Below are 10,071 nucleotides of genomic sequence, written 5' to 3'. Positions count from 1 at the left end.
TAAATACAGATGAACACACTCACCTGCCTATTGCTCACCTCCTGCAGTGTGGCTGTATTGTAACAGGCTACAGACTGTTAGCAGCCTGAGGGTCGGGGAACCACAGCCCTAAGGGATCCTGTAATCCAAGCATACTGTTTCTTATCTCCATTGTGAAACAGTAGACCAACTTCCTCTTGGTAGTCTGGATCAATTACCTCAGCCAACACTGTAACTCCTCCCTTCTTGGCCTATTGACTCAGAAACATGAGGATCCCACAGTAGCCAGTGGCAGTCTTAACTTCCAGTGCAATGGAACCATTGCTGTGCCTCCTGGTGGAAGATTCCTCCTTCTGAGACTAAGAAGACTAGGCCAGCAGAGCATGAAGTCATGGGAACAAGAAGCCAAACTTTTGTTATTTGGTCACCAGGGATAATGGTGAGTTATACCATTCTCATTTCCACCACTTGATTCTTTAATTTGTAAATTCTGAGTATAAGTGAAACAGCACCCTATGTAGGATGCTAATTCAGAGTATATACAGCCTTCTGTGCAAACTTATCTCATACCTTCAAGACACTCCACCTAATTGGTGCTGTAAATGCATCTTCAAGGGGCCATTACAAAGTTCTCTGAAGCCTGCTCTTTCAGAATAATGGAAAACATGATAAGAGCATGAATTTTGTAAGTATGGGTCCCTTGCTACACTTCTTTGACTGTGCGGTGAGTTCCTTAGTCAAATGCAGTGCTGTGTGGAATAACAAGGTAATAGATGAGGTATACTGCAAGTCAATAAACAATAGTTTTAGCAAAAACATTGCTTGCCTGGAAAGCAAATGCATATCCACAGTAAGTGTCTTTACATTAAGGACAAAAGCTTGCCCCTTCCATTATGGAAGTTGTCCAGTATTACCAGCCTGGCACCAACCAACTGGCTGATCATCCTGTGGAATGGTACCATACTGGGGCTCCGTGTTGGTATCTGATGTTGGCCTATGGGGCACTCAGTGGAGGCCATAGCTAGGTCAGCCCTGGTGAATGAAAGTCCACATTACTGAGTCCATGCATAACCTCCATTCCCTGCCAGGATGGTTACTTTGATCATGGGCCAAATGGGTGATGACAAGTGTGACTGGGGAAAGAGGCTGACTGGTATCCAAAAAATGGGTTATTTTGTCTACCTGGTTATTTAAACCCTTCTCTGCTGAGATCACACTTGGGTTGGCCTTGATGTAGGACACAGATGTCTTCATGTTTTTGGCTTTTCCAGAAGTATGTCTATGCACATGCCTCTTCCCCAAATTCCCTTTCATCAATTTCCCAATCATTTTCCTTTCAAGTTGCCAACACTCCAGCCAAACTGTGGGCCACAGCCAATGAACTGGTATACAATAGCAGGTCTGGCCATTTCTCCTTCCAACAGAAGTTAACAGTGATGTGTACCACCCAAAATTCCACTCACTGGGAAGATTTTCCTTCACCTCTGTCCCTGAGGAATGTCTTAGAGAGGGGCTGTAGTGCTGTAGCTGTCCAGTTTTTTGTGGTGCCTGCATGTTGTGCAAAACCATCTGTCAACAAGGCCCCAGTCTTTTCTTCCCTTGTCAACTGATAGTAGGTGCTGGCTTGGAGACAGAAGGCAGTGCAGGAGGAGAAGAAACCATTGGCATTTGGGCCACTTCTTCCTATAACTTAGCTGCATTTCAGGATCTTATTGGGCCCAATCACATATATACCACTTCCATTTGACAACAGAGTGTTGCCACGTACACTCAACCTTACGGCTTGATGAGTTAGATAATACTCAGCTTATCATAGGCAACTTGGGTTACACAGTAACTTGTGGCCCATGTCCATCATGCAGTTTCTACGAACGCCAAGTAGTAGGCTAGGGGATGTCTCTCAAAAGAAGAGTAGTTATCTGCAGGTTATGGGATGGCCTTGATCCAAAATTCTAAAGGCTGACATATGATCCACTTATTGAGGCATGGATGCGGAGAGACAGGAACACTCATACACTGCTGGTGGCACTGCAAACTAGTGCAACCCCTGTGGAAAGCATTATGGAGATACCTTAAACAGATTCAAGTAGACCTACCATTTGATCCAGCAATCCGATTATTGGGCATATACCCAAAGGAACAAAAGTCATTCTATGACAAAGACACCTGTACCCAAATGTTTATAGCAGCACAATTCACAATTGCAAAGATGTGGAAACAACCCAAATGCCCATCAATCCACAAATGGATTAGTAAACTGTGGTATATGTATGCCATGGAGTATTACTCAGCTATAAGAAATAATGGTGATACGACATCTCTTTGGTTCTCCTAGAGAGAGTTGAAACCCATTACATTAAGTGAAGTATCCAAAGAATGGAAAAACAAGCATCACATATACTCACCAGAGAATTGGTTTCCCTGATCATCACCTAAATGCACATCGGGGAAGGATACCAATTGGATATCAGACTGAGACGGGGGTGGGGGGAGGGGATGGGTGTATGCCTACATGATGAGTGCATTGCACACCTTCTGGGGAATGGTCATGCTTGAAGGTGCTGACTCGGGGAGGTGGGGGATGGGGGGAGGGGATGGAGGTATGAGTACATGGTGAGTGCCAGGCACACTGTCTGGGGAATGGACATGCTTGAGGCTCTGACTCAGGGGGATGGGTGGGACATGGACAATGTATATAACCTGAGCTTTTGTACCCTCATGATGAGCTGAAATAATAAAAAAAAAAAGGCTCCAAAAAGTTCCTAACTGCCATTGATACCTCAAGAACCACTGGACCTTGATGACCTGGTCTGAGTGGCAGAGCAGCTTGCACAGCATCCCGGGCCTGCTGCAGTGTTGTCTCCTGGACCCCCCTGGAAACTAGCAGCTTTTAAGGTCATTTAGCAAGGGGGATGCAGTAATACACCCAAGTAAGGAATATGGTGCCTCCAAAATCTAAGGAAGCCACTATGCCCTGTGTCTTTTTCTTGGTTGTGGAAGGAGCCAGATGCAAAAACTTACCATTTACCTTAGAAGAGATATCTCAACATGCCCTAGCCACTGGGCCACTAACAATTTTCCTGAGCTAGAAGGCCACGTAATTTTAGTCAGATTTATTTCCCATTATCTGACAAGCAAAAGGTAGTTTTGTTCCTGGGGGGAAATTCCAATGCAGAGAAAGGAGAAACGCAGACTCATAACATTAATACAGTCCCAGGAAATGTTGGGGTGGGCCAGCATCTGCAGGTCCTGAGGCCAGAGAACAAAGGTACACCCTATATATTTGCATTTATTTGATGGCTTTGGATTGTCCTAGTTGATTGACTTCCCCAGGGGTCATATAGCCCCTTTGGTGCAGGTGAATGAATGCAAGAAGGGGGTGATGCAGCCACAGGTGGGGAAAGGAGAATCGCCAGAAAAGGATCACCATCCCTCCTGGAGGGCAGTCAGGTGAGAGGTGCCCAACCAGCCAGGGCAGGTGCCCCAATCAGTATGAAGTTATCCAGTAAGAGGGCATGTGTGATGCTAAGTCAGGAATTGGAAGCATCCCTGGAACAGTCCAGTGAGAACTGAACTCTGTCATCAGCAGAGAGGGCACAGCTGTCCCAGTGTTGGCTGAAAATTAGGGGAGATAGAGAGTGAGGATCATCTGTGGCTCTAGAGGAAACCACCAAGGTAAAGAAAGAGACACTAACAGGAAGTAGCCGGGGCTTGACTGTAAAGTGGACTAGTGGCAGAATGTTGGCAAAGGCATTACCGGCAAGCTGAAAGGTTGGCTGTTCAGTGGGTGGCTGAAATGACCCTGTGATGAAAATTTTCATTGACTTTGTGCTGAGTAGTTGATGAGTAGGTCTGGAGAAGCCACAATTGAATATGGAAAATGAGGCCACCTAGGGCAGTAAGAGCCACCAGATGTACTGAGGCTGAGAAATAAATAGTCACATGGGGATGTAAAAGGAGTTGAACAGACTTGGACTTAGTGGCAGTAGGCTTGGAGTTGCTTGATTATGTGCAATGGCAGGCCGGAATGGGACAAGATCTAAGGACTTAGAAACAAGTAGTAAGGTCTGAAGACACTGAGTGTGCAGGAGGTGCTGTCATAGGTGCAAATCTTGATGTTGGAGATGGCCTAATCAAACCTAAGTTTTGAGTGCTATCTGTCCCAAATGACTGGCAAGCAAAACTGATGTGTCAAGTGTTTCCAAGTGGTACAGGTTGTAGAAACAGCCATGGAGGTGGCCTAAGATTCAGTTAAACTAATTGTGGCCTGCGGCTGCCTTCCTACCTTAAGTCTTTAAGAATGAAACTGCAACCTAACTTAGTGTGTAAAGAATCTGGAAACCTAATTTAGGAGCATGTTTTGTGTAGAAAGCAGCAGAGTCTTGGGCACTAACAGCAACCAACCTTCAGCCACCCACAGGCTGCCAATTGTTCAGACCTGCCCCCAAAAGGCCAAGGCCGAGCTGTCACCAGTGAAGCTGTCTCTGTATCTCATTTGTATTTCCCATCTTGGAATGCTCTCTGCCCACATTATGGAGCAAATCTTTGATCTCTTCTGGTCCCAAAGGCTGCCTGACCTGTAAATTATTCATTGCTCAATTAAACTTTGTTAAATTTAATTTTTCTAAAGTTTAAAACTGGTGAGAAAATGCACCTTTAAAGGTCTTGCTAGGTCAAGATGTAGTCAAGGTTGGTGGGACAGTCTATGTGACCATGCAAATGAAAGACAGAAATTGTAACAATGAGAGCGTCTTTCAGCAGGTGGAAAAATTGGTGTGTAGTCTGGAAGGGCATGAAGCAGTCACCAGGGGCAGAAGGCATACATGCTGTGGTGCATGAGACAGCTCCTTATAGATTGGAAAGACATAAGCTGGGGTCAGGGACTGAATGAGTGTTGCAAAAGTTCTAGCTTGTAAAGTTGTCATAGCAGTAGACGAGTCTCCAGAAAAGCTAAGAATAAAGGTGAGGAGGTGTACGTGGAAGCTGATCCAGCCTGGAAGCTTTGCTATGCAGTGGAAGAAAGCAGACTCCCTATAAGCAGGGAAGAAGCGCTGTGGCACAGAAAAGCTACCTGTGGTCAAGCAGGTGATGATATTAGCCAGCTGCATTGTCAGATGACAGAGTTCATGGGGTGGGAAAAATGTAGCAGTAAAGTCTGAGTTTCTATTTAGCACAAGGAAAGACATGGGTGCCAGGGGGAAGGTGTCATGAAGTCAATGTTGCAATAGGTGTCCTTCTCTGCTATTAATTGTTGGAATTCTGTCAGTAAAGCCGTTGAGGCAATGCAGTGTCAAAAATCACAGTAAAAACGGTCAAATCTAGGAGTCCCTCCTGTAGATATCACAATAAAAAAGTCAGTTCAATAAAAAGGAGACCCTGTGTCAGCCTAGTCCACACAGAGCATAAATAGTTGCATCCACAGAGGTCTGATGGGGTCCAGTGGCAGCCTCTGCATGAGGAATGTGGGGGCAGCATTTCAGAGTTTCTAATTGGGACCATAAGTGGGAGCACAGCTCACAAGCTTGCTGACAGAAGCAGGTGGAGCAAATATCAGGGCCTTTCTTCCAAGACTGGAGATGCATCGCTTCTCGGCCTTTTGGCTAAGATCAAGTGTTGTATCTGTTCTTATGAGTTTAATATCTGATGTGTCCTCTATCGAAGAGTGGAACTGCTAATCACATTGGCATTTTAGCAGGATGAGCAGAGTCATCTCCTCATTAATCAGTTGTTGCTGTATTATTGGGAGGAATTACCACAGGGGTACTTGGCACAATAGGGCCAGTTTGGGTCTGGGGTTTGTGGCAGACAAGACAGAATCAGTAACCAGGCCTCACAGTAGAGGCTAATCTAATTTTTATGCTCTCCTCAAAATTTAAATATTTATGATGCTGAATTCAAGTATAATTATAACAGGCATGTTTTCCAAGTTGAAGACTAAATGTCAAAAATAATGTTCCAGAATCCTTTGTTATGAAATATCTAAGTGGAAGTCACCGCATCTCAAATGCATTCATGTAAACTAACTCTTTTGGCCAAATTAGAAGTAATGTCTGGTTGTTATTCTACATATTACCTAACATATTGCTGGTTGGATCACCCTCAGTATTAGATATTTTCATGCAGTTTTGCTGTGTCTAATAATAGGTACGATGATATCAGAGAAAAGACTCTTCATAGCTCAAAAAGATTTTTTTAAAAGAACATAGAAAACAAGCAAAGTGGATACATAGAATTATGCACCTGCTGATGGGAAGGTAATTTCAAATATAGACATGGAAAATGAGAGTCAACCTCTTCTTTGCCTGCATGGAAACAATGCACGGTATTTTATTTGTAATTTAGGTAACAGAACTAAGAATTTATGTAGCATTTACAACATCTTATATCATAATGCAGGATTTCATTGCTCTTTCCCAATCTTCTCTGTATTTCTATATATAGGCTTCTATGATATAAGTGAGGTAAACATACTGAAACTGCTCTAGGGCTTTCCATTCTTACCCAAACCCTATTATATATTGATGGGGCCCATGGCCTTTATTCTAAAAATGAATTAAAATCAAAATCAAAATAAAAAAATACCTAACTCTATTTAAATAATGAGAAATGTTTTCTTTTGATGCGATACATTTCCTTTCACTCTACAATAAGAGATTTTTTAATAGTTTCTTCTCTATCCAATCAAGCCAACATAGAATCCAAAATAGTCAATAAATTGCAAAATTTAGAAATTAACTTTGATTGTTCTCTAAGTTTTTAAAAATGCTACAATGTTCATAGTATAGTTTGCTCTGGTTTAAATGTATGCTCCAAAATTGTGTTGGAAAATTAATACCCAATGCAGTAGTGTTGAAATCTGGGAACCTTAAGAGGTGATCAGGTCATGAGGGCTCTGTCCTCCTGAATTCATTAATACTGTTACCAGAGGGGTAGTTTAGTTATCACAGGATGGGGTTCATGATAAAAGAATGAGTTCTTCTGTCTCCCACTTCCTCCCCTCCTTGCCATCACCTTCCACCATGGGATTATGCAGCATGAAGGCCCTCATCAGATGTGGTCCCTCAGTCTTGGACTTCTTGCCCTCCAGAAGCACGAGACAAATAAATTTCTTGTCTTTGTAAATTACCCAGTCTCCAGTTTCCTGTTATAGCAGCACAAAATGGACTAAAACACAGTCCGCATTTAGAGTACATGCTAAGTAGGAAAACACCTGAAAGGATCATGGAAAATTACTACAAAATAGTCCTAATGTATTGGGCTGGAAGGGTAGGGATTACCAAAGTTTTCTAAATTATTTGTTAACTGAAGTCGAAGTTTATGGTTTAAATTATTGTGATGTTCAATAACAGAATGCAATTAAGATTGCTAATCAACTGACATTAAGATAGGGACATTAGAGAGGAAGGCATGGATCTCAGCCTTCCACAACTCTAGAGGATTGCTCCCCCACAAGAACAGCAATGTGAATCCACAGAGAATCAGCATAGGACACAGAGATCAAGAAAAGACTGAGGTTAATGGGAAATAAGATCGCAAAAATCTGGAGAGTGTGGGATGGACAATAGAGAGGGAAGTGTGGGACAGCTATACCCGCCTCACCAGCCAGTGAGGTGGGTTCAGCCCCATAGGAAAGTGGCTTTTTTTCTCCACTGACCTCCATACCCAGTCAATTAGGGATCTGCCTGATGTTAGTGCAGAATCACCATGGGAAACGTGGGGCTCTGTGGAGAGGGGACATCAACAGGAAACAGCTTAGACTCTAGGGGTTCTGTGCCAGGACAGCGCTGGGAGGGGGAGGGATGGATCTATGCTAAGGCAAAAGGCAGCGAGGAGATGCCCCAAATTACAGCTTTTATTTGGTGGTCCTCTAGCCAGGGAGCTACTGTGGGCTCCTAAGCTTGCCAGGCCCGTGGCTCTGGTGCCTGCTGGACCCTGAACATTCACCCTCAGTGCCGGCAATCTGCTGGCAGGCAGTCGCCATCTTGGCATCCACAGCTTAGCCGCTGTGGAGTCATAGGGTGCCGGGCGGCTCCCTAGGTGGCCCCCTCCCCTAATCCGTGAACTCACGCTAAGAGCTCTGGCTTGTGTGAACTCTGTGGAGAGGAGACATCAACAGGAAACAGCTTGGACTCTAGGGGTTCTGTGCCAGGATGGCACTTGGAGGAGGAGGGACAGATCTGTGCTAAGGCGAAAGGCAACACAGAGATGCCCTGAATTACAGCTTTTATTCAGCGGCCCTCTAGCCAGGGAGCTACTGTGGGCTCCTAAGCTTGCCAGGCCCCTGGCTCTGGTCCCTGAACATTCACGTCCAGTGCCAACGATCTGTGGGTGGGCAGTCGCCATCTTGGGGTCCACAGCTTAGCTGCTGTGGAGCCATAGGGTGCTGGGCATCTCCCTGGGTGGTTCACTGCCCCAGTCCGTGGACCCTATCTAGAAGCCCTGCCCTTGTGTGAACACTGAGTGCTGCCCTAGACTCGAGAGTGTGGAGCCTGGACCTTGGGAACAGTGGGGCAGGGCAGATCTTTGCCCATGGAAGCTGCAGCAGCTGGGGTGCTGGGCAAGCAAAGGCACCACCCCCTCCCACTACCCAGTGTCTTTCCTGCAGAAAGAGGCAGAAACCAAAACTGGAGTAAGAGGAAGAGCCAAAAAAAAAAAAAAAAAAATGAGAGAGACTTTTTGCTGCAACTAGTATGAATCCTGGCTGCTAACTGAAAGTGCACAACACAGGGCCTTAACTCGTCAAACCGGTCTTAGGTCAAACCAATCCTCTGGGGCTGGAAACATCAGGAGTAGCCCCCCAACTGAGGTAGAAAAAACTCTAAACAATACACAACAAGCTTCCCCTAGTGACAAAGGAAACAACATACCTAGACTGCTTCACAGCCCAAGAACAGAGTACAAGGCATGTTGCTATCTAGACTAAAGCTGTAAGAGGAGATCTAAAGATTGATCCAGATTGGAAGGGCTCAGTGAAAGAACACAGGAAGTATAAAGAATCAAACGGAAATATCCCCCCCAAAGAGGAATACCAGCTCTCCACCAACTGATACAAACCAGATATGAAATAACAACATGTCACAGGAAGAATTTCAATTGTGGATTATAAACAAGCTGAATAATATACAAGAAAAAATGGATAACCAACACAAAGAAACCACACACACACAAAAAAAAAAATACAGGAGTTGGAAGAAAAATTCAGTAAAGAAATTGAAATATTGAAGAAAAAACAAACAGAACTCCTGGAAATGAAGAATTTATTCAGGGAGCTACAAAACACAGTGGAAAGTCTCAAGAGCAGGGTAGACCAAACAGGAGAAAGAATCTCAGAGATCTAAGATAACACTTCCCGATTAAATAAATCAGTCACAGAGATAGACCAAAGAAATAAGAGAAAAGACCAGAGTCTACAAGAAATGTGGGATTATGTGAAGAAGCCTAACATGAGAGTTATCAGCATTCCTGAGGGTGAAGAAGTTAATAAGCAAGGGTTGGATAAGCTATTTCAAGACATAATTGAGGAAAATTTCCCAGACCTTGCTAAAACTCTAGATATACAGGTTCAAGAAGCTCAAAGAAGCCCTGAGAGATTCATACCAAATAAGAAAACACCATGCCACGTAGTCATCAGACTGACCAAAATATCCACTAAAGAGACACTTCTTCGAACTGTAAGGAGAAAGAAACAAGTAACATACAAAGGAAAGTCCATTATAATCACGCCAGATTTCTCAACTGAAACCTTATAAGCAAGAAGAGACTGGGGCCCCATTCTCACTCTTCTGAAACAGAATAATGCCCAGCCTAGAATCTTGTACCCAGCTAAGCTAAGTTTTCTATATGAAACAGAAATTAAGACATTCTCAGATAAACAAGGACTGAGGGAATTCACGAAGACCAGACTAGCCCTCCAAGAAGTACTCAAAAGAGAGTTTCACACGGGCCAGCACAAGAAAGACCCACGAATGTAAAACTACTCAAGAGCTAAAGATAGAACCCCAGCTACAACTATGGCTCAAAACAGAAAATGTAGCAATGAAGTTCTACCCAACAAGATGAATAGAATTCTGTCCCACTTATCAGTTCTCTCAA

The 10,071-nt window shown here is 44.0% G+C and overlaps 1 pseudogene; it reads left to right on the top strand.

The window, feature by feature from the left end:
* The first annotated feature begins 5,559 nt into the window (after window positions 1–5,559).
* Window positions 5,560–5,737, top strand: LOC123649596 (annotated as a pseudogene).
* Window positions 5,738–10,071: the final 4,334 nt, after the last annotated feature.

Source organism: Lemur catta, chromosome 13 (genome assembly GCF_020740605.2).
Source record: "Lemur catta isolate mLemCat1 chromosome 13, mLemCat1.pri, whole genome shotgun sequence".
Classification (NCBI taxonomy): Eukaryota; Metazoa; Chordata; class Mammalia; order Primates; family Lemuridae; genus Lemur; species Lemur catta.
The sequence above is the reverse complement of the archived record's forward strand: the minus strand, read 5'-3'. Positions and strand labels throughout refer to the sequence as shown.